The sequence below is a fragment of the Pleurodeles waltl genome, chromosome 12 (assembly GCF_031143425.1).
Source record: "Pleurodeles waltl isolate 20211129_DDA chromosome 12, aPleWal1.hap1.20221129, whole genome shotgun sequence".
Taxonomy (NCBI): Eukaryota; Metazoa; Chordata; class Amphibia; order Caudata; family Salamandridae; genus Pleurodeles; species Pleurodeles waltl.
Window position 1 is genome coordinate 380048086 of NC_090451.1, and position 25915 is coordinate 380074000.

Below are 25915 nucleotides of genomic sequence, written 5' to 3' on the forward strand. Positions count from 1 at the left end.
TCTTCTTAATAAACGTTAATCAGAATTAAATGTTCACATAAATACCACATAATCATTTCCCTGTCCTATGCTGCTACTGTTGACGCAGATATGCTAATTGAGAAAATGATTAATGATTCATATGTTGATTACTAATGAGAAAATGCAAAGAGAAATTAATCGTAGAAAAATAATGTGCATGTTTGAAAAATGTGCCCTCGGGTTATGGTCACCATGTGTACTAAAATTATTGAAAATGTAAAAAATAATGAAAATATATGAGAAAGATGTAGTAATATGTCATAATGAGATGCATAACCTCTGTTTTGTATTATGAAGTTAGATGAACTAAAGGCCTACTTCCACTGGGCCTCGCACACTCTGAACATGGAGAAACCGGACGTCTTGCAAAGGACTGGAAATCATGGACTGCAGCCTTGACCCATTTGAAGTTCAAGTTACTTAGGCTATAATTTTCTGCCATGTACCGGCGGAAAGGAGATGATGAAGACAATTTGATAAATTACGTGTAGAGCAGGCCAAATGTACTTTCCCAGGACTTGAACAATAGAGGCACTGACTGGAGAGCCATATGCAACAATTTTGATACCTGAAGGGCCTGATGATGAGGGCATCAAATGAAGAACCAATCCGTTTCGTGTAACTTGAACTTTATGAAAATCAGAATCAGAATTGCGGGGAGAAAATTGATGACGTCAGGAGGCGCTGTCCGAGGTGCTGATATTGGGTTCATGCTCTGTGAGCCTGATCCGTAGCTGGCTAATTGATGACCTGAAGATGAAGACTGACTTGTTGTTGATACATCCTGGATAGGTAGCTTTGAAAATGTGACTGACAATTTTGTGCCTTTTCTTCTAGGTACCAAATGCGCTGTTTATAGAGATTCACACTTAGATAGATTTTTCCAAATTAATGTTTTCTCTATATTGTCTTCGCATGAAGACCCCATGCTAATCTTGGTTAGGTAGGCTGCTAGGGGTGACGGTGACGGTGACAAATGACTGACAAACTGAATTGCTAAATTACATTATTAATGCTGGTATTCATGGCTTACGGTGTTGCTTTGTCACATACTTTTTCTTTAAGAGATATTGGCCCTCATTACAACCCTGGAGGTCGGTGGTAAAGCGGTGGTAAAACCGCCAACAGGCCGGCAGTAAAAAAAATGGAATTATGACCGTGGCGGAAACCGCCAACATAGACAGCCACTTTAACACTCCCACCGCCACAGCAGTACAAACAAACAGCATGGCAGTCACCGCCAACAGACAGGCGGAAGACAATGTACTACCTACACTATTATGACAGGCCAATCCGCCATATTTTCCGGGGCAGATTCAACGTAAACAAAAATACGGCGGAAACAGGACTTGGAAGGGAAAACACTCACCTCTACACACCCCACGAGGAACCAGGATGCCATGGAGCCTGAACTCCAAAAACTCCCTGCGATAGTCTTCCTGTTCCTCTACCAGGAGAACGACTGATGGCGGCGACGACCGCGGTGAGTACTGCACCTACAACACAGGGGAGGGAAAAGAGAGTGACACACACACACACACGCAACACACAACACCCCAACCCTCACCTACAACAACACACACATCAATACATGCTGAAACATTACATTTACACCCCCGCTGGAAGAACGCAATGACAAAAGGAAATGATTGTAACCGTTGTAATCAATAAACATCCATTAGTCCAAAATGTATATACACTATAAACAAATATGTACACCAAGAATTCAAGTCCAGGTACTGCACCTATATAGTCCGTGGACCACTGGGCCCAAAATGCATGGGCATGGCCCACACAAGATACCCGATCGAAATGGAGAGAACACTGCAAGGGCATCAGATCGAAATAAAACAGGCACATCAGGGGGAAAGGAAGGGGGGGCACCTCAGCCGGATGAGTGCACAACACCAGCTCCACGAGGGGGCTCCATGACCATTAATGTATCCTGGGGAGTGCAAAGCCACAGTCTCTCAAGTCTCTCCAGTGGGTGGTTTTCCCACTGCTTTATCCTGAGGAGTGGAAAGCCACAGTCTCTCAAGTCTCTCCAGTGGGTGGTTTGCCCACTGCTTTATCCTGGAGAGTACAAAGCCACAGTCTCTCAAGTCTTTTCAGTGGGTGGTTTGCCCACTGCTTTATCCTGGGGAGTGCAAAGCCACAATCTCTCAAGTCTCTCCAGTGGGTGGTTTGCCCACTGCTTTATCCTGGAGAGTGCAAAGCCACAGTCTCTCAAGTCTCTCCAGTGTGTGGTTTGCCCACTGCTTTATCCTGGGGAGTGCAAAGCCACAGTCTCTCAATTGGATAACAGTCTCCACTGGTTCGGGAGGGGGCTTTGCTCCCAGAGTGCTTCATCCTACCAAGGACTGAGGTAGTGGATGAGATTCTCCACTGGTTCTAGAGGGGGCTATGTGCCCACAGTGCTTCATCCTGCCAAGGACTGAGGTAGTGGATGTGTCAGTCCACTGACGGTGGGGCAACATGGAAGCTGCCCAGGCCCCTGGAACTGATCACCAGCCACGTACAGATGACCACTGGGGATGGCAGCCATGTCTGCGGTGGTGCCATTGGCTCAGGTTGTCGTGGGTCTTCTGGCGGGGCTGGCGGCGGTGTCATTAGCGGCGGTGCTTGCGGCAGTCATTGTGGCGGTAGTGCTGGTGGCGGCCTCACTGACTGCTGTGCAGGTGGCTGGCTCACTGACTGCCGTGCTGGTGGCTGGCTCACTGACTGCCGTGCTGGTTGCTGGCTCACTGACCGCAGTGCTGGCGTCGGTGTCAGTAGAGGCGGTGCTGGCAGCGGTGTCAGTAGCTGTGGTGCTGGTGGCGGGCTCACTGACTGCGGTGCTGCTGAAGGGCACAGTGTCTACGGTGCTGGTAAAGGGCTCAGTATCTGGGCTGCTGGCGGCGGTGTCTGTGGCGGCAGTGCATGTGGCGGTGTCTGTGGCGGCAGTGCATGTGGCGGTGCCGGTGGCGGTCTTGTCCGCCGTGCAGATTGGCAGCGATGTTGACTTGCCTTTATTCTTCAGGCCCTTCCCCACCTTGGATGGTGGCACAGCTGTCTTGCCACTCCCCACAATTGTCTTGCCTGAACCTTTGGTGGCAGGTGTTTTGGCCTTCTCCCTCCGGGATGTGTGCAACTTTTTCTGTTTTGGAGGTGGGGGAATGTCCTTGGCCTCGCTCCTTGGGACACTGGCAGCCCTGTTGCTTTGCGCACTCCAAAATCCGGGTATTGCTGGCACCACTGTGCCCGGTGATGTGGTGGCTGAGGTGCTGGGTTGGGACCTGGAAAGGTGGGCCCTAGGGGATGGACGGGGGGGGAGGTGTTGGGAAGAAGTCAACAATTAAGAGGAAAAGTTTTTTAGACACACTGGGACGGGTAGATGGAGGGGGTTTGGTAGTGGAGGAAGAGGTAGTGGTTGTAGGAGGTGTTTGTTTGCTGACTTTGGGTGAAGGTGCATGGGCTGGAGGCTGCTGTGAGGTGGATGGCTGGTGGGTGGGTGTGTGACTGTGTTTGTGTACTTTAGGAGGAGGGCTCACAGACACACTGGGGATGTGTGAATGGTAGTGGGGGCGGTGAGTGCACATGAGCCGTGTGTGGTGATGGGCGTGCTGGTGATGGAGGTAGTGGCCGAAGATGTAGTGCATGCAGGTGTGAGTGGAGATGTGACAAGGAGGGAGAAGGGAGACGTGGAGGAGGGGGACACAGTGGAGGCAGTGGATGTTGGTATGTGTGCATGGGTATGATGCTTGTGTGAGTGCTAGTGGGATGTGTGGTGCTTATGTTTGCCAGAGCCACCCTTGTGTGTTGAGGTGTGTGCCTGCTGGTCTGATGGTGTGCTGGGGATGGGCTGAGATACAGGGGATTGGGTCTGGGTGGAATAAGTTGAAGGGGGGATGCTGGACACAGGGACAATGGATGCCATCAGTGCAGAGGCCAGAGCCTGAAATGCTCACTGTTGGGCTGCCTGGCCAGAATGAATGCCCTCCAGGTATGCATTTGTCTGTTGCAACTGCCTCTCAACACCCTGGATGGCATTCAGAATGGTAGACTGCCCAACAGTGGGGGTTCTCAGGAGGTCAATAGCCTCCTCACTGAGGGCAGCAGGGCTGACTGGGGCAGGGCCTGAGGTTCCTGGGGTGAAGGAGATGCCCACCCTCCTGGGTGAGCGGCCACAGGACACACGCTCAGGGGCTGCTGGGAGGGCGGTGCTGGTAGGGGTGGTGGCGGCTGTACCTGTAGCTGTGTTGGGCACAGAGGGGCCCGCCACCGCAAGGGAGCTCCCATCAGAGGAAGAGTCGGTGTTGCTGGTCTCCGCTCCTGTCCACACTGTGGAGCTCCCCTCGCCCTCTGTCCCACTGGTGAATTCAGACTCCATTGTCTGGCCCTCCAGTGCCATGTGGGATGCAGCTCCCTCCTGCTCCGGTGGCACAACTCCTCCGCCTGATGATGCTCATACACACAAGAACAGGGAGACCACAAAAAGGGGAGGGAAGAAAGAAGAAAGACATGTTCAGTGCATACAATACCGCTACCGTCGGTGGACACTGCAGACACAGCAGCCCTCTGCACTACGCCATGCACTTAGAGTTCCCTAATTAATCACAGGGACATGGGGTACATAGCCGATGCCCGATTACTGCACATATGGAATTCACAGGAGCCTGACTAGGTGTAGATGGCTCTTACCACTGGTGGGGATGGGGTGCCACTTAGCCTGCCTCTCAAAGGGTCCTTGCCTACAAAGCTCATCCTAGCCTAGGGGAACCCACTGCCCACCTCCCCCACCCAGACACCTCCAATGCATGCAGAGACAGCTGAATGAGAGAGTACTCACCTCCTTGTGGCTGCTGTGATGCCCTCAAGTGCCCATCCAACTCCAGATACGCCACCGCCAGGATCCGGAACATCAGTGGGTCATGGTGCGACGGGCACCCCTCCCACATTGGGAGGCCATCCCCAGCTGGGCCTCCACTGTCATCTTGCTCCAGTGGCGAAGGTCCTCCAATCTTTTTCGGAAGTGGGTGCTCCGTCTGTGGTGGACCCCCAGGGTCCGGACGTCCTTGGCGATGGTTCGCCAAAGATCCTTCTTCTGGTGGGCGCTGACGTAGAGGAATAGTACAGGGGAAAATGTAAATCTTTTACCGTCCGGACTGTCACAGTCATTGTCCAACGTTCCCACCCTTGCCCTGATGCACATACACTCACCGTCCGATCATGCAGGCCTCATCTCTCCCCTTGTATCTTCCATCTACACCACTCCAAAAAGGCATTGCCCATACAGCATGCTCACAGTGTACTCACCTGTTTGTCTGGAGGACTGTAGAGTAGCGTGTATTGGGGGAGGACCCCATCCACTAGTTTATCCAACTCCTCTGATGTGAAGGCAGGGGCCCTTTCCCCAGACACATGAGCCATTGTCACTTCCAGACTGAGGTCACAGCAGCACTTACAGTGTAGGTCCTCTCCTGTCGAAGATCAGATATCAAGTGAGTGAACAGAGAGAAAATGGCAGTCCCGTCCGCAGCAGTGCGTACCGTCACCACTGGCGTACATCGTCATTGGCTCCTGGAACCCATAGGGCCCAATGTTAACCAATGCAGGATTGCGCTGCGGTCTTCGAATGCCTACTGCAACGGTGTACAACGCCAGTGCAGTTACCTCATATCCCCTTGTCCCACATTAGAGGTCAGGCAGACGCCATTTCAGGGGGCCACATGGCATCAATTTTTAATGCGTCACACATTTATAGGCCTTGCATATACACAGAGACAGGCACATAGTGTATTGACAAATGTGTGCAATAAAATTATTGTCTTACTACCTCAGTGCTGGCTGACTCTGTGCTCGCTGTTCTCCTCCATAGGGCACGTCCGCCAGGGCAGGTGAGGAGATGGCGGCATCCTATGGTGTACAGACTGCTGGTGGACCTGTCGACAATGGAAGAGAAACATGTAATAGTCACCTACAGACTTGATCGTGCCACAATCCATGAACTGTGTGCCCAGTTGGAGACAGACCTGATGTCAGCTATCCGCCATCCCACAGGAATCCCCCCTCTAGTGCAGGTCCTGTCAGTACTCCATTTCCTGGCAAGTGGGTCTTTTCAAACAACAGTGGCCATAGCATCACATGTTCTCTAACGTGTTGTCCAGAGTGTTGTCTGCCCTGCTGAAACACAAACGCAGCTACATCGTGTTCCCTCAGGTGGAGGATTTGCCTACAGTGAAAGGTGACTTCTATGCCTTGGGACATATCCCCAACATCTTAGGTGCCATTGATGGGACACATGTGGCCTTGGTACCCGCCTGCAGGAGTGAACAGGTGTACAGAAACAGGAAGAGCTACCATTCAATGAATGTGCAGATGGTGTGTTTGGCCAACCAGTACATCTTCAATGTGAACGCCAAGTTTCCAAGCTCAGTGCATGACGATTACATTTTGAGGAATAGCAGCATCCCTTATGTGATGGGGCAACTCCAGAGGCACTGTGTGTGGCTAATAGGTGAGGACAAAGACCCTATACCGTGTGAAGAGTTGTCTGGGTCTGGGGTTGTCCCTAAGGGTTAGTGTGTGTCTAACAGTTGTCCCTCGACATTTGCATGTGACTCTGGGTACTCCAACCTGTCATGGCTACTGACCCCAGTGAGAAATCCCAGGACAAGGGCAGAGGAACGGTACAATGAGGCAAATGGGCGAACTAGGAGGATTATTGAAGGAACCTTCGGCCTCCTGAAGGCCAGGTTCCGGTGCCTCCATATCACAGGTGGTTCTCTGTACTACTCACCAAAGAAGGTGTGCCAGATCATTGTGGCCTTCTGTATGCTGCACAACTTGGCTTTGAGACGACAGGTGCCTTTTCTGCAGGAGGATGGTCCAGAAGGTGGTCTTGTGGCAGCTGTGGAGCCTGTGGACAGTGAAGAAGAGGAGGCAGAAGAAGAGGACATAGACAACAGAAATAACGTGATCCAGCAATACTTCCAGTGAGACACAGGTAAGAAGACATCACTGCCTCCTACATCTGATAAGTTTGTTAGACCTATCATCTGTCTGTCACTTTCACCCAGTGTATGGACCCTGATTTGTCACTTTGCCTTACCATTTCACAGATGTGGCTCCCACTGTGTGTCCTCTGCTATGTTACCTCATGGACTAGAGCTGTGTGACATAGGTATGTTGAAAATAGAATGGACATTGCTATTTTCCTCAGTTATTGCAAATACACATTTGTGAAAGCACAGACTGAGTCCAGATTGTTTTGTGATTCAAGGGTGTTTATTTAAGTGCAAAATAGTGGAGGGGGTTGTAAAATGGTCAGGGGTGATGGTGGAGGAATATCCATGGCAGACTCCAGTTATTAGTCTCACAGGTGCATTGTCCAAAGGGGCATAGGAAGTGGAGCTAGGGCATTTTAAGGATGGACAGGGTGACAAAGTGGGACAGAAGGATGACATTCAGGGCGGTCTCATTTCTTGGCATTGTTCTCTGTCTTTGTCCTGGATCTCAGGGACTGCTTGCTGGGTGGTTCTCCATCTGCAGGGGGTGGGGTGCTGGTGTCGTGGTCCTGTGATGGTGCCTCCTGTCCACTAGCACCGGCGGAGGTGGTGGGCAGTTCATCATCCCGGCTAGTGTCAGGGGCCTCTTGTTGTGCCACAGTGTCCCTCCTGGTGTTCACAAGGTCCTTCAGCACCCCTACAATGGTGCCCAAGGTGGTATTGATGGACTTGAGTTCCTCCCTGAACCCCAAATACTGTTCCTCCTGCAGCCGCTGGGTCTCCTGAAACTTGGCCAGTACCGTTGCCATTGTCTCCTGGGAATGATGGTACGCTCCCAGGATGTTGGAGAGGGCCTCGTGGAGAGTGGGTTCCCTGGGCCTGTCCTCCCCTGTCGCACAGCAGACCTCCCAGTTCCCCGGTTTTCCTGGGCCTCTGTCCCCGAACCGTGTGCCCACTGTCACTGCCCCCAGTTCCCTGCTGTTCTTGGGTTTGTGGGTTTGCCTGGGTTCCCTGCAGTGGTGGACACACTGCTGCTTGACGTGTCCTGGGGACAGAGGTATGGGCCCGCTACGTGGGTGCTGTGCTGGTGTTTCCTGGTGGGGAAGTGCTGTGGTGGCCTGTGACTGTGTCAGGGGAACCTACTGTCCCGAGGTCCCTGATGGGCCGGGCTGGTCATCTAGATCCAGTTGGACAGAGCAGCTGTCATCACTGTGGGCCTCTTCTCTGGGGGAGTGGACATGTCTTAAACCTCCTGTCCGGTGACGTTGGGTAGGGGTCCTGAAGGGGTGTAAAGGCATGATTATTGCATCTGTGTGTGCCATGGTGTGCAATGGGTGGGTGACCCTGAACCCCAGTGCTTACATTCTTGTGTAGGACCTTGTGTGATAATTGTTTTTGGGTCTGTGTGGGTTTGTGTAGGGGACATGCTTTGGTGATGGGTGTCCATGCTTTGGTGTTGCATGCAGGGCTTGGTGTTGGGATGTGTGGTTTGTGATAATAGGACATATGTGAGGAGTTGGAGAGATGGGGGTGAGGGTGGGGGTATGTGTTGGCATGCAGGTAGGGTGGGGGATATGGTAGTTGAAGATTTGACTTACCAGAGTCCATTCCTCCTGCTACTCTTGTGAGGCCCTCAGGATGCAGTATAGCCAAGCCGTGCTCCTCCCATTTTGTTAGTTGTGGGGGAGGAGGTGGGAGTCCGCCGCCAGTCCTCTGCACTGCAATGTGGTGTCTTGAGACAACGGAACGCACCTTCCCCTGTAGGTCGTTCCACCGCTTCCAGATGTCATCCCTTGTTCTTGGATGTTGTCCCACTGCGTTGACCCTGTCCACGATTCTGCGCCATAGCTCCATCTTCCTAGCTATGGACATGTGCTGCACCTGTGATCAGAATAGCTGAGGCTCTACCCGGATGATTTCCTCCACCATGACCCTGAGCTCCTCCTCAGAAAACCTGGGGTGTCTTTGCGGTGCTATGGGGTGGTGTGGGTGATGTGTGAGGTGGTGTCTGTTGTGATGTGTGGGGTGATGTTTTGGGGTGTGTGGTGTTTTTTTGTGTGGATGTGTATGAGTGATGGTGTTGTGTGCCTCAGTATGCTGGTGTGGTCTTTGCTTTTCTGTCTCTCTGCTTCTTCCAAATTGTTCGTTGTAAGGGTTTGTGGGTAATGTGGGTGGGTGTTTTATATTGTATTGGGTGTGTGGGAGTGGAGTGTGTATGTGTATCAGGTGTGTGTATTTCGCATTGTCCAATATGGTTGTGTTTTGTAAATGTGTGTGTATTTTAAGCACAGCGGTGTGTACCACCAATGGTTTACTGCGGTTGAAAGACCGCCACGTGGATTCGTGGGTCGTGATAGTGTGGCCGTGACGGTGGAGGTTTTGTTATCGGCAGTTTATTACTGACCTTTGGTGCGGCGGACTTGTGTGGCTGTATGGATTTTTGCGGATTCCGAGCTGTGGGTCGTAATAGCTGTAGCGGATTTCTGAGGCCACAGCAGTGTGTTGGCAGTCTTCTGCACAGCAGTAAGGGGGATTTACCGCCTGTTGTAATGAGGGCAATTGTCTTTTAACTAATTAATTAATGAAGAGTTAATTTGAATAAAGTTGATCTAACAGATGATTTAGAAATTGTAAGCAATAGGGAAATAAAACTTGTTAACCCTTTTCTGAGTAGTGGTTATTCTTGATTAGTATGGTTTAACGTTGTGATTTCATAGAGTGTTTTCCTGATTTTTGATGTTAGTTATTGATTCAATAGTCCCTGCATGACTATGATACTCCATGCGATTCAAAAGATTCATTGAACTATATGCATCCCCTTGTAAGTTTACTTACTAAGGACCAGGCGCGCTAGCACTACCTTGATACAAATGTTCATCATGAGAAAAATAGCAATCCTTTGAAAGTGATGAGGCCCTGGCACTGGTGGTTGATAATGCAAGCTGCGACTTTTGGTGGGTGAGGTTTGTAATGAGCATTGCCTAACAAACCTCATCCACCAGAAGTTGCAGCTTCCACCACCACCCACAAGTAAGTCTCTAACACATTCAAGAGTATACATTCTAACAACCAGGAAACTACAAGGTATTCTAGAACCGACTTCAGGAATGCTGATATCAGCTGCTCTTGAGCCAGCTGTCCAATGGGCTATGGAGAGATGAGAGGTGAGGGAATCATTGAAGAACCCCAATAAAGATTGCTGTATCCTGGTGCTCTGTAAGGTCATCATATACTGTTCGTCAAAAACGAATACAATTGAATATATATTGAAAAATGTGTTGTAGAATGCACTGTTTTTGCCACTTTTTCCTAACTTTTCATGGAGGGGAGAACCCATCTAAGCCCCATTGTAGTGGCCAGGATTGCTTGCTTTTCACCCTGTGGGGGCTGGTCCTGACAATATCTGCAAGGGCTGCTTTGTCGTACCAGTCCAGCCCTGGTGACACCAATCCCTTTTTCTGCATGTATCCAGATGTTTGGCTTTTCTCAATGAAGTTTATTGGCCTTTCAAGGAGTGTTGACCATATACTACTTTTGAAACGTGTGTCAGCATAATCTATAGGTTAGACATGCAAAGGAGCCTTTTTACCATGTGCTTTTATGAAACCTATTTTTATGTTTGCTTTTTCTCAGCATGAAAGGCTTCAGGTAGTGTGGGACGATTCACTTTACACATCCCCTCCAATGCAATCTATTCATGCGCTTTTTTTTCCTCCAAGGAAATAGGTCATCCTTTTGATGCAATTATGTTAGAATTGTGTTAAAAGCATACTCTGATGAATTTGTATGCTTGCCTTTCTCATCAGAAATATGCCACTTGGATGTCAGCACACTTTTATCTTCTTTCAATAGGCATTCGCGGAGTTTTGAATGAGTGTCGCACATGCAATATTTTCACAAATGTCCCATCGAAATCTAGTCAAATGCTTATTTTTTCTGAATAGAAATACATCTACCTTTCAAGGAGTGTGAGTAAGACTAATTTTGAACACCTGTTATTCAGTTTCTATTCATGTGTTTGTTTATTTTCATTAAATACAAATAAGGCTTTCAAGTGTAGGGTAGTGGGCGAAGTCAAACTAGATTCTTAAAGATGCTGAAATGAACTCTACTTTTTATTGAGAGTTTAAATGCACATATAGCAATTATGTGATGAAAAAGCATTAGTTTAAGGAAGAAGAACGGGGAAAATATAAACTGATACTTCAAAGGAAACTTTTTGTATAACATAACTAACTTTTCAATGATATCAAGGACCTGTATGAACGTTATAGACCAGGTATAGACAAAGTACGGACCGCGTGCCTCCTGCGGCCCCTCTGACCTTTACATGCGGCCCCTGGGGCAACAAGAGCACTGGGCCGCTGTTTGCTGGACTCACACTAACAAAAATATTAAATACACATGCAATCATTTATTTCAAACTTAATTGGTGTTTAAGAAAGGAAGTAACTAGGGACTCCTGCACTCAAATTTAGAAACGCCTTCATTTTAAAGACGTCTTGCAGCATAAGTGTAAAACTAAGACAGTCTCTTCAAAATTAATAAAGTGTATTTGGTTAACATGCAGAACCTTTTCCTCTTAGTACAATTTATTTTATCAGTGCATTGAGATGTATTCATTTAAAAGTGATAGTTTTCAAACATAAATTTGGAAACATTAATTATTTCCCTTACCCTGAGAACACCACCAATAGTAAATTAAAGAGGTGAGTCACTTGGTATGTGCACTTTAAGGGTGGCCTGGGTTCCTATCATACATAAACAACATTATAGTTTATTAAATCAAGCATAGAATCAGGTTTTGTGTAGCGCACACCATGAAACATGTATTTCGAGGTCATCCTAAATGTGATAATGCAGAAAAAGGAGGGAAAGTGACACTAAACAATTGCCTAGGATAACACAATTTGGAAAAGTTGGTAAGCCGGGATTAATTCCAGGTTTTCTGGTATCCCATTGTTTATTTCAGCCACTAGATGTATATCCTTTGCTTCCCCTACACCTACCTTGTCACCAATCCCCCTAGCCAGCCCACCCAACCGCCACTGCCATGGCAGCAATGCAGCCTTCAGGCACGTCACAGACCAAACTTTTTGGCCCCTGGGAAAATGTTTGCGAGTACCCATGTTATAGACCCTCTTGTTTAGAATGAGTATTTGATACATTACAGCCTTCTAAACAGCACTGACTTATGATGACTCTGAAAACTGTCAACTGTCTTATAAGCTATTGTCTCCACTCATTTCCTATAACAATAAACTTGCCACAGAAATTGCAATAAAATAGGAACTTGGTGATGGGGTAGTTCCTTATCATTGTACACCCAATGCAACTTTCCATAATGTAGGAATCTGTTCAGCTCTCGTAGTCCTATAAATAACAAATACCAGTATTTTGAGAGTATTTTGGTGACTATAGCCACTTCCATGGTAGCACGTTGGTGTTAGCTAAAAAAGTGTGTGGGTCAGTCGATCCAGTGTCTCATTGTATTCAATAAACAGTACTGAAATGCTGAAAATTGTTTTGGGGGGGCTGCTGCATTATGTTTGTCTTAGTTACTGACATTTGAAAATCATCTTTGCTTGTGAAATCTCTGGTCCATCCAGAATATTTTTAGCTTTGTTTGTTTATTGGTATATCCACTCAACGAACAAGTCATGGATTTTATGACAAATTTACTTTGCTACAAACATTTTTCTAGGAAATGTGTTGACCATCAACTAGTCTTTATTTTTTCAGAAAATATCTTAGACTTGCAGATATTTTTTTTTAAATGCTGTGAGATTTTAAATGGTACCAGTTGTCTAATCATGCAAAATATTCAGAATTCCCTCGAAAAAAGTGATGAATTTTGGTGGAGTTGGCTGATTCCCCAAAAAAGCAGCTGAGTCTGAATAAACATTAGGAAGCATAGGATTTACAAAAAGATGAAAGAAGATAGGAATGGATGAGTACCACAAGTACACAATGTAATTTGCCATTTCTGAAAGATTGCTATCAAAATAATCAGCGGAGACCATCACTGAATGCCAGTCCTTCATATTACACCTTCTCCACACAGTCTTGATCCAACCATGTCAAGAAAGTATCCCAAATTCTAGCCTCATTGCCACATTTCCCCCACTTAGAAAAAGTATGTGCATTGCTTCAATTCATTTAATAAAAAGTTGCACCATGGCCCCCAACACTAGACAGCATACCAACCTTTGTGCAGAGATATCTTACATACGCTAGTCATTGTTCATACAAAAAAAGAATCTTAAGAGTTGACATCTTGACTCTTTCTTGGAAATATTGTGATTGAGTCTTCCACTGCAGATCCATATAGTGTTCTTTCAGTTCTTTGAAGGCTTATACCTTCTGGCAATTTCATTTCATTTTGTCCTTCCCTCCTTGACCTAGTAATGTTCTTTGATGATCAAACTACTGAATGCCCCATTTACTGGCAGAAAAGGATCGCAATCCGTGTGCCAATTAGGCAACATTTGAATCTCAGTACCCTCAGGGGAATCTTGCCTTATATCCTTATTGTGATTAGGGAGCATTTAATTGAAATTTCTCTAACAGGTCACTTTGTTACACATTTCTTCCCTGTTCATATTGTGTCAAGGGTGCAGTCTCCCATCACTTGGCTACGTTCTGGCTACAATATGTTGCCTGCTAGCTCAATGTTAGATCTTGAGTATGAGTATAAGGGTGGATGCTAGAGTAAGATGTCAACATTTAGAGTGCCAGAGATATCATTAGAGAAGAACGCCTACATGACTGCATAAGGTTGCCAAAGCAATCTCTTTGCATTAGTATTAGACTTGCAAGCTTGCAGTATCCGAACTCTGTCAGACACCCCCTTTAAGCCCACCTACTGAGCTCAAAATTCACAGAGTATTATTGGTTAGTTTTAAGATGAATGTAAAACAGTGCAATCTCATGTCGGATGTAAAGGCTGATTCTAATGTTGAAAATGATTACAATATTTCATAGCTACTTCTGACATTTCCATCCTAGTCATTTTCCAGGGAGAATGAGAATAAGAAAATAGCCTTTCCCCCCTATAACAGCTTCACCATTTATAATATTAGCAAACTGTTACTCCAAAATAGAATAAACATTGCTTCCACTCTGTCAAACTTTCAATAGTGTAGTACTTCAAAAAGACAAAAAAATTAATTTGGTCTACTATCATCTGTAACCAACTCACATTTCCAGATTACAACATTTGCACGATTTTTTGGGGTGCTAACTATGGACCTATCAATTTAAAAAAAGATATCTTGTCAGAGGTGGTACAAAAAGGAATGCTAATTAAAGAAATCTTAACTTACATAAAAAGTAAAAACTAGCAGATCCAACATTTGTGAAATCCTACAGAAAGCTAGGAAATGTTATAAAGGTCCTATCTGTTGCACGAAACTAGAATAAGATGAAGCTAACTGAATAATCCTTGAAAAAACTGTAGAAAATAAGGACCATCATGCCTTTTGACAACTAATGTTCAACAGTGATAGTACCATGTTACACATACCTGCAGATGTACCTGTTAATAGATTAGTTTCCATTTTGCACAGTTCATCCATCAATCCTTGTGATATAGACATAGAGATCCCCAGTGGTGAAGGTGCCATAACCATCATAGACACTGAAGCAGGGTGGTATGATCCTGGACTTCTGAAATGGAAACTGATTATATTGCCCCCCCCTAACTCACCACCAAATACATGTTGCTCAGATCATCCCAATACTCAAAGAAAGCCTCAGTGATGAAGGAAGATTATTAATCAAATCAGCCTGAAAAATGACTTTCAACAGATTTAGAGAAAAAGTTATTAGGTCATATGGAATAGGTGATGTATATTAATAACATTATCAATTGTTGTCAGAGAGAGGGTCATATTACTATATTGGCCATGCAAGGACAGCCACTGCTGTGGTGGCAGTTGGACTGCTACATGCCAGGCAGTACAACTGCCACATTACGACACTGATAGTTAGACCACCAGGAGACAGCTGTACCTGCCAGGAACATGGTTCCCGATGGGCTGACGGCAGTTGGGCTCATACTCATCTATGGAGTTGCTGAGTTCAGCATTGTCATGCTGGGCACAAGTCCCCTTTCCGCCAACCTTTCCATTGTGTTTCAACTGCCATGGAAAGGCTGTGCTAGGGGCCACGGGGGCCCTACACTGTCCATGAGTATCTTGTGGGCAATACAAGGGCCCCCTTGCCCAGTACCCTCGGAATGCACACTGTCCGCTTTGCTTTGGTATGACGGTATTGGCCTCTGCTCCTTCGACTTGGGCTGACTGGTAGGAATGTCATAATATGATGTTCCCGCCTGTCAGCCTCATGGGAACATCGTAATATGACTGGAGATTTTTTTTTTAAACATAGTATAACTGATCAGGTGATAGGTCTATCTATCTATCTATCTATCTATCTATCTATCTATCTATCTATCTATCTATCTATCTATCTATCTATCTATCTATCTATCTATCTATCTATCTCTCTATCTATCTAAGTGCCAAACTTCTATGGGAAGATTTCCAATGTTAATATCCTTTGCTCATTGGCACAGTAAAAATGGCTAATCAGAATTCCAAAAGGTTGGCAGCAATTTAAAACTTAATTTAGGAGGCATGCTCTTCATTATTTGGTGTAAATGTGTTCAGAAGGTTTCATAAAAAATGTGCATTCACGGAGGTGCTTGGGTGGTCATGAAGGGGTTAATGATCTGGAAAAGTCAGTGATATCTGGATGGCTATGTACTGCAGGATTCCCTCCATAACTAATATATGTCAGGCACAGCGGCTCAAAAAATGTTGAAGTGACAATTACACAACTCCCCAAATTGGTTCCCAAGTTCTGAAAAGATTTTCTAAAAAGGGTATGGGGGCAAGGTAAGGATATCCTGACACCCAGGCACTCCTGACGAGGACCCAGAGTGACCGACCCTGCAATTGAAATAAAACAAAATTGGACATGGGTACAACAGTGCTTTCATATTGCAGCTTTCCCGTGAGGTGTCATAGTATATTCACAGTACCTGACTTGCACTCTTACGCCCCATAGTACTACAGTCCTATGCAAGCTTCACTGTGGAAGTTTACCGGGAACCCAGGTACCAGGAGATGGAAGCCTGCAAGATGGGTACCCACATTTTATTTTAGAAAACCAATAAGTAAAAGTAAAAAGGCTCTATGGGATGGGTGTGCTTGGCCAAAGGCTGTGAGGGGTGGAGGCATGCCACATGACCAGGGCTCTTGAGCAGTAGGGTTTGACTGCTCACAGGGAGGGATTGGATAGGCCAGACCCCTGAGGCCAACCCTGCTGCACAGAAGATTATGCCTGCATGTGAAGGGATGGCTCTTGGTCCAAATTAGAATATGATTTAAAAAAACTGAAATTCACTGAAATAAACTTTTGGAGGGTGTAAACCTTCCTTTTTTATATATTTATATGTCACTTCTAATGTAGGCCCTAGGACTTCAGAATTTCACCTTTGTTCACATGAAAGCTTAATTGATGCCAGGAACTCAGTTGAGCAGAGGTCAGCAGGTCTCAGGCAGGTTCAGTTGTAGGTCCAGGCAGGTCCAGTGCAGCAGGTCAGCTGGACAGTAGCAGTGAAACCTATGGAGCTACCACACCCCGTGCCATCAAGTGTCTGTTTCCCAGGTCCACGTTGCCCCTTGTCCCAGGGCACCAGTATTCTCCCCAGACTGTGGGCTCCGGTACTCAACATCATGCCTGCCCATTTAGAAAGCACTGTTCTGCCCATGTAGAAAACACTTACTGTAAGCTTGGTACACACCTTAGTAGCCACTGGAATACGCAGTGTTCTGTGGTAGCCAGAACCAATGATGTCTAGCAGATATTTGGTTAAAGGAGGTCTCCTACGTGAACACCAGGGTTTGACTACTCACTAGGAGGGGTCAAAAGGCCAGACCCCTGTGGCCAACCTTGCTGCACAGCAGATGTTGCCTGCATATGAAGGGATGGCTCTTGGTCCAATTTAGAATATGATTTAAAAAACTGAAATTCGCTGAAATAAACATTTTGGTGGATGTAAACCTTCCTTTTTAATATACTTATGTCACCTCTAAAGTATTCCCTAGGACTTCAGGATTTCACCTTTGTTCACAGGAAAGCTTGTCTGATGCCATGATCTAAGTTGAGCAGAGGCCAGCAGGTCTCGGGCAGGTCCAGTGCAGCAGGTCATCTGGACAGTAGCAGGGAAACCTATGGAGCTGCCACACCCCTTGTCATCAAGTGTCTGTTTCCCAGGTTCACATTGGTCCTTCCACCCCAGGGCACCAGTATTGTCCCCAGACTGTGGGCTCCAGTACTCTGACATCATACCTGCCCATTTAGAAAGTGCTGTTCTGCCCATATAGAAAATGCCTACTGTGCACTTGGTGCATACCTTAGTAGCCATTGGAATATGCATTGTTTTGTGGCAGCCAAGACCATTGATGTCTAGCAGTTATTTGGTTAAAGGAGGTTTCTTACGTGAACCATGGAGCTCTTTTTTTGGCTTAGCCCATTGTAAAACTACCACAAATTTGCCGAAGCCTGGCAAGTCTTTGGCAAATCCCGGCAGCCATCTTGGGCATAGTCAGTATTTAAATTGTGCCAAGCTCAATAGCATTCTTTTGCCTTTAAGACTGAGACTGAGAAGGGTCTTGGTGTATTCCTGCATTTACCTGTAAATGCTGCTGCAACATCGCATTTACCAGTGGCCTGACAGCATTCATAGTTCAGATTCCTAGAGTCCAGTTGGATTGTCTCTCAGCCACAAAAGTTCTCAAATGAAAAGAGAAAGACGGTAAGCTCTGAATCTATAACATGCACAAAAGTAAGCTAAGCTACAGTTTACTTATTACTTACGCATAGCTATGCACTAAATAAGCACTCAAGTAAAAGATTGATGACAAGCCGTAGAATTGTATACGTTCACTATCTAAACAGATGCAAGACAGATCTGATCTAAAAATAATTTGTAAAAAATACGTGGTTGCTCATGATGAATTAAGGGCAATTCCTTTCACAGAGTGTTGGGAAACACTGAAGATACTGCAAGCATTTGGAAGAACTATCTGTTCAAAACATAAAGCAAGCTGTTAAAATAAAAATGAACTGCATTTGTGAACTGTGATTGTTTGACTAAGGCTAACCATTAATGTTGGTTTAGTAGACCATTCTGCAAATACCCCCCAAAAAACGGAAGACACAGACAAGATCACATCATGTCTTCTCAGGTTCTAACTAAAAGTGCCTACCCACATTTCTGAGCAAGTTAACCACAGGGACAAAAGAGATTGTACTAGGATGGGAAGGTAAGGAGAGACCTCAGAGGAGACTGCTATAAAACTGAAAGAGATCTTGTTTGTAAAGGTTTGACAGCAGCCTATTGAGAGACATGAATCAGTGCTACAAACAAAGTCCTCTTACCTAGTCCAGACCAACCATCTTTGCCTGTGTTGATATTCACAAGTAAGAAAGGTAGGTCATGCAGAGTTGGGTCCATATTGCCCCTGCAACATCACAGCGTGGACTTGCAAAGTAAGAGTTGCACTATGTGATCTGGCAGGAGTGAGTTTGGTCCCTGTAGCTTAGAGAGGGGGTCAGCCAACCGACTCTTAGAGTCACTCAGGTTAGCATGGGATGAAGGCAGCAGATCTAGTCTTCCTTCTTAGAGGGCAAGGTAGTCTTCATGCAGCAGTACAGTCCTCTGGTAACACCAGGGCAGTCCTCTGGGGGGCAAGGCAGTTCTTCCTCTGTAATGTCCACAGGTACAGGAGTGCACTCATGAGTCATTCTGGCGGTCCAATATTTATACCTGGCACCAACATTTGAAGTTGTGAATTCCCTATTTTACCTCGACATCTGGTTCTGTAAAGTCCTTACCTTCCCCTGCCAAGGCTCCAAGAAGTCTGGGGTGACAAAAGTCTAGTGTCAAGTTATTTTATGTGTGTGGGAGCCAAGCCCTTTGAAATATGAGATGGGAAGGGAACACCACTACCCCTTCCATCCTGGCATGATTGGCCATCCTGCCAAAATCTAGCACCTCTTTGTCTCACTGTCTGGGAAGAATACACAAAAGCCAACTGACACTCTATTCACAGTCATGTGACCCAGACACAGATGGCAGAGACCAAATGGTTAGGGAAAGATAATGTTAACATTCTAGAAGAGCCACTTTCAGAATTGCGACTTAAAATCGGACTTTACCATTAAAGAGGTATTTTAAATTACATTTTTTTAAACAAAATATGACTTTTCTACCTGTTCTCAATCAAAGGTTAGCACATATTAAATGTAATAAGGTAACCCAATGTTATCCTATGAGAGAGGTAGGCCTCACAGTAGTGAAAAACAAAGCTGGGAGTTTCAGTACACCATGCCCTATTAGTTGTTTAGTGCCTTATATGTATTAAAATAGGATGTTTAGGCATAGCAAATTGGCTATTTTGTTATATCGAATTGGCACTTTAAAGCTGCACACTGGCTACTGTGGAAGGCCTGAGATATATTTTAAAGGTCTACTTAAGTTGGTGGCACAATAAGTGCTGCAGGCCCACTAGTAGTGTTTAATTTGCAGGTCCTGGGTACATGGTGCACCACTTTACTAGGGATTTATAAGCACATTAAATGTGCCTTTTAGGTGTTGGTCAGTTTTACCATGTTTTAAGGGATGATCTCAACAACTTTAGTACTGGTTAGCAGTGGTAAAGTGCATAGAGTCCTAGATCACACACAAAGGAAATTCAGGCAACAGGAGGTGATATGGTATAATGCTTTGAGGAAGACCACATTATGGGCTGTCAAGTGAAACAGGTAATATATCTAGCAAAAACATTGTGATTGCATATCACCGGTTCTACTGATTAGATTTTTTGTGTTTGGATAACATTGTATTTATTAACATTTTCTCTATTTTTCTGAAATGGTTTGGGATTTTTTGTGTGTTGTGTTCTCACTTTATTATTGTTTGTGTGCTACAAAAGTACTTAGCACTGTGCCTCTAAGTTATGCCTCACTCTTTTTGTGCCTAGATACTGGAGGGTTAAGCACAGGTTATTTTTTTACTTTTGTGGTTCACCTTTTTGTGGTTGTTACCTGAGTGAGGCTTCCACAACCCCCCCTACCAATAACCCAATTCCTTACAATACTCCTCAAAGCCTCTTCATGCCAAAATAGTCCATCAAAGTTGGAAAAATGAGGAAGGCTTAATGCCACTAGTGGCACTGGCAATAGATTTCTACTTCTCATCACCAGCCACTTTCTTGGCATGAATCTCCTTCTTTTGGGCCATCTTTTGTATGGGTTAGTAGCACTTAGCACAATCTTAAGCACTCTTATGTCTCTAGTATCACTGTCAGCTAGTTCACAGACTTGTCTTTGTCTCAATATTGTATATTATGTGGTATCTCATGCGCCGTCAAGCAAATTAAAATTAAAAGGGAGGTCAATGAGACTTTGGAATCTAGCCAATGTAGTACAAGTCATCATCATCATTGCTCCCATGCATAAATTAACAACTTTTTGCTAGACATTGCGCAGGTAAAGCTAACATGATTCCCCTCCAGGGCCCATGGGGACCATATAGTAGACGGATGCCAGGGGCTCAGAAAAAAATCAAATAAATGCATTAAATATTTGTTCAGCCCTACAGGGCCCATTGGGCACCCAATGAAAGGTTATAGGCAGGTAAAAACCAAAATAAATAAATTAAATAAATGCAGGTGCCCATTCAGGGCCCATGGGTGCCCTATGGGAGGCATAGGTGGCAGGCGAAAATGAAATCAAGAATAAAATAATTGTTGTTGTCTATCCAGGAACTATGATGATCCTATGAGATGTAGCTGAAGGAGGCAAAACTCACACAAATGATTTTAAGAGTTGTTGGTATCCCTCTAGGGTCAATGAGGATCCTATGGGGGGGCAGGCAAAAATTGAATAAAATAATACAACAATTGCTGGTGCCACTTTTTGGGAACCCAATCAGAGCCTAAGGGATCAGCAAAAATCAAATATAAGAATTAAATGATAGCTGGTGTCCACCTAGGGCCCAATGGGACCTTAGGGGAGGCCAGCGAGGCAGCAATAAGAAATGGAATAATTTAATAAAATAATTGCTGGTGTCCATCCAGGGCCCACAGGAGCTCCTTGGATGGGGTGAGCAAATATCAAATAAATTAATTAAATATTTGCTGGTGTTTCTCCAGAGCCAGTGGGTACCATACAGGTTGTGGGGTGTCAGGCACAAATTGAGTAAAGCAATTTAGTAATAGCTAGTGTCCTCCAGTACCAATGGTCACAATACGGGAGGCAAAACTCAAAAAAATTAATTAAATAATTGCTGGTGCCCCTCCGTACCCATGGGAACCCTATATGGGACAGAGGCAGGCAAAAATCAAATATATTAAATTCATAATTACGGGTGCTCCTCCAGGGTGCATGAGTATCCTCTGGGAGGACGGCAAAAATGGAATAAGTGAATAAAAAACAATAACACTGTATTACAATCAGCCACATGTACAAATAAATATATCAGAAAGAAAACAAAAAAAGAATAAAAATGTAGTGGACTTTGTCAAACACTGTTCCTAGAAAATGGCTTTTAAATGTGGCATAAAAGGCCGCGAATGACGGAAGCACCGCCGACAGGCTGGCAGTGCTTCCCTGCCCATTCTGACCGCGGCGGAAAAGGCGCGGTCTGAAAACCGGGTCCGGCGGGTTCCCGCCGGATTTACCCCGGCTGGGCGAATCCGCCATGGCGGCGCATTCTGACCCCCTTACGGCCAACCTGTTTCTGGTGGTTGTCACGGCCAGGAAGAGGCTGGCGGTAATGGGTTTCTAGGGGCCCCTGGGGGCCTCTGCACTGCCCATGCCACTGGCATGGGCAGTGCAGGGGCCCCCTAACAGGGCCCCAGCCTGCTTTTCACTGTCTGCTTAGCAAACTGTGAAAAGCGTGACGGGTGCAACTGCACCCGTCGCACACCTGCAACACCGCAGGCTCCATTCGGAGCCGGCTTCAGTGTTGCAGGCCACCTTCCCGCTGGGCCGGCGGGCGCTAACATTGTTAGCGCCCGCTGGCCCAGCGGGAAGGTTGGAATGGCTGCTGCGGTCTTTTGACCACGTAGCGGCCATTTGGCGGTTCCCGCATGGCGGCGGCTACCGCCGCCCGCCGCGGTCAGAATGACCGCTACTGTCTCCACAAAATGGTGGTGGACCATTCTAACCTCAAATGGAAGCCAGATGAACACCGATTGAATTGGGGTAAGGTGGTGTGATCTTCTTGCACTAGAGATTAGACAAGCTGCAGATTTTGGGCTGCTTTTAAACAATTGAGTATTTAGATGACATGCCAGAGTGGAGATTAAGGCCCTCATTACAACCCTGGCGGTTGGTGTAAAAGCAGCAGTAATACCGCCAACAGGCTGGCGGTAACAAAAATGTAATCATGACCATGGTGGAAACCGCCAACACATACAGCCACTTCAACAGCCCGACCACCACGGCGGTAGCAACAAACACCACTGCGGTAGCTGCCAACAGACAGCTGGAAGACACTGTTCCGTTCACCCCATTACAACCCGCCCATCCACCAGCTTTTCCCGGTCGGTACCAACGCCATCAAATGCACGGTGGAAACAGTACTTTGAAGGGAAACCACTCACCTCTTGACACTCAAGGAAGAACCAGGACGCCATGGAGCCCGAACTACAGGTGTTACCCATGCTAGTTAGTGTATCTTCTAATATACCAGGAGTACCAACGCCGGCGGCGACGACCAGGGTGAGTACTGCACCTAGTACACATGGGAGGGGGAGGAAAAAGAGAGTGACACACACACGCAACACGCAAAATCCCCACCCCTACCCTCTCCCCAACAGCTCCCCAACACATTACACACAAACACATGCAACATTACATATACACCCCGTAACCCTCTGGAATAATGCAAGGACAAAAGGAATGGAATCAAATGAGAAATATGTTCATAAATAAATAAACAGTATGTACAATATACACAAAATGAGGGACAATGTCCACACAAAAATAGTCCGTGGCCCACTGGGCTATAACACATAGGCCAAGCCCATACTTGACTCCTGCCTCAAAATGGAGAGGACACTGCAGGGGCATCAGGTCGAGAACACACAGGCACCTCAGGGGGAAGGGATGGGGTGGCACCTCAGCCGGAAGGTGGTACTACACCACTGCTCCTGGAGGGGGCTACATGCTCACTGTTTGTTCCTGGGGAGTGGAAAGCCACAGTCTCTCTAGTGGGTGGTTTGCCCACTGCCTGGTCCTGGGGAGTGCAAAGCCACAGTCTCTCAAGTCTCTCAAGTGGGTCGTTTGCCCACTGCCTGGGGAGTGCACAGCCACAGTCTCTCAAGTCTCTCAAGTGGGTGGTTTGCCAACTGCCTGGTCCTGGGGAGTGCAAAGCCACAGTCTCTCAAGTCTCTCAAGTGGGTCGTTTGCCCACTGCCTGGGGAGTGCAAAGCCACAGTCTCTCAAGTCTCAAGTGGGTCGTTTGCCCACTGCCTGGTCCTGGGGAGTGCAAAGCCACAGTCTGTCAAGTCTCTCAAGTGGGTCGTTTGCCCACTGCTTAATCCTGGGGAGTGGAAAGCCACAGTCTCTCAAGTCTCTCCAGTGGGTGGTTTGCCCACTGCTTGGTCCTAGGGAGTGCAAAGCCACAGTCTCTCAAGTCTCTCAAGTGGGTGGTTTGCCAACCTGCTTGGTCCTGGGGAGTGCAAAGCCACAGTCCTCAAGTGGGTGACATGTTCCACTGGTTCTGGCGAGGGCTTACTCCCCAGTGTGCTTCATCCTGCCAAGGATAGGGTGAGTAGATGCCTTTCTCCACTTGTTCCGGAGGGGGCTTGGTGCCTAGTGTGCTACATCCTGCCAAGGATAGTGTGAGTGGATGCCTTAATCCACTGGTTCTGGAGGGGGATTTGTGCCCAGTGTGCTTCATCCTGCCAAGGATAGGGTGAGTGGATGCCTTTCTCCACTGGTTCTGGAGGGGGCTTGGTGCCCAGTGATGCATCACATGGGGGTGCCAGGTCACACTCCCTCACCTGGGTGCCACAAGATTTACAGTGACCAGGATGCATGATAGTCCATGAAGGGAGGACTACCGTCCATCCGCCAGCGGCTATGGCTGCACAGTGTTGGTAGTGCCGGTGCTGGTGCTGCCACTGGTGGGGAGAGGCTCCAGCCCTTCTCCTGCAGCCTCAGACGGCTGCTCACTGGGGCTGCTGCTGCTGGCAGTGGTGATACTGTCAGCGGTGCAGGTGGCGGTGCTTGCGGTGGTACAGGTAGGGGTGCTGGCCATGGTGAAGGTGCTGGTACTGCTAGTGGTCGGGGGAAACTCCAGCCCTTCCCCTGCAGCCTCGGATGGCCACCCACAGGGGCTACTGCTGCTGGCAGGGGTGCTGCTGTCAGCCATGCAGGTGGTGGTGCTTACGGCAGTGCAGGTGGGGGTGCTGGCCATGGTGCAGGTGCCACCACTGCCAGTGGTGGGGGGAGGCTCCAGCCCTTCCCCTGCAGCCTCAGTCGGCTGCCCACAGGGGGCTGCTGCTGCTGGCAGTGGTGCTACTGTCAGCGGTGCAGGTGGCGGTGTTTGTGGCAGTGATTGCTGTGGTGTTTGCGGTGGTGCTTGCGGTGGTGCAGGTGGCGGTGCTGGCCGCAGTGCAGGTGCCTGTGCTGCCAGTGGTGGGGGGAGGCTCCAGCCCTTCTCCTGCAGCCTTGGACGGCTGCCCACTGGGGCTGCTGACAGTAGTGGTGCTTGCGGCAGTGCAGGTGGTGGTGCTTGCGGCAGTGCAGGTGGCGGTGCTGGCCGCAGTGCAGGTGACGGTGCTGGCAGTTGTGCTGGTAGCCACCAGGCCTTCACCTGCAGGCTCGGGGGGCTGACGTGCCTTGACTGGTGTTTTGTGCTCCTTCCTGCCCTTGGCAGATGGTGGTGTCACCTTGGGTCTGGCAGCTAGAGTCTTTGAGGTGGCCTTGCTGGGTGGTTGTGGCTCCTTCCCCTTGCGGGATGCTGTCCCCTTCTTCACCTTATCAGGTGGCAGAATGTTCTTGCCTTTGGCACGGGTTGGTAGCACACTGGCTGGGCTGACGGGTGCCACCTTTGAGTCTCTGACAGCTGCAGACACCACAGCGGACCTGGATTTGGTGGCTGAGGTGCTAGGCTGGGTTTTGGCCACCCTGGCCCGAGTTGAAGGATGGGGGTAGGGAAGAGGTCAATGTTTGCAAGGAAGAGCTTCTTAAGGACATTGGGGCGGGAAGAGGGTTAAGGTTTGGGAATGGAGGAAGAGGGAGTGCTTGTAGGAGGTGTCAGTCTGCTGTGTCTCAAGGCGCTGGGGGGGTGCTGCTATTGCTCGAAGAGCCAGGTCTTGAGGCATCTTCTGAAGGAGAGCAGGTCTTGGGTTTGACGTAGGCTGGTCGGGAAGGTGTTCCAGGTCTTGGCGGTGAGGTAGGAGAAGGGTCTGCCACCGGAGGTCTTACGTTGAGGGAGAGGTTTGCGGAGCAGAGCTGTCGGGTGGGGGTGTAGAAGCTGAGTCTGTTGTTCAGGTAGGCTGGTCCGGTGTTGTGGAGTGCTTTGTGTGCGTGGGTGAGGAGCTTGAAGGTGATCCTCTTGTCGACGGGGAGCCAGCGAAGGTCTCTCAGGTGGGGGGTGATGTGGCTGCAGAGGGGCACGTTGAGGATTAGTCAGGTGGAGGCGTTTTGGATGCGTTGTAGGCGTTGCAGGTGCTTGGCCGGGATGCCTGCGTAGAGTGCATTGCCGAAGTCTAGCCTGCTGCTTACGACGGCCTGTGTCACTGTTCTTCTTTTTTCGGTCGGGATCCACTTGTAGATCCTGCGGAGCATGCAGAGGGTGTTGTAGCAGGAGGAGGAGA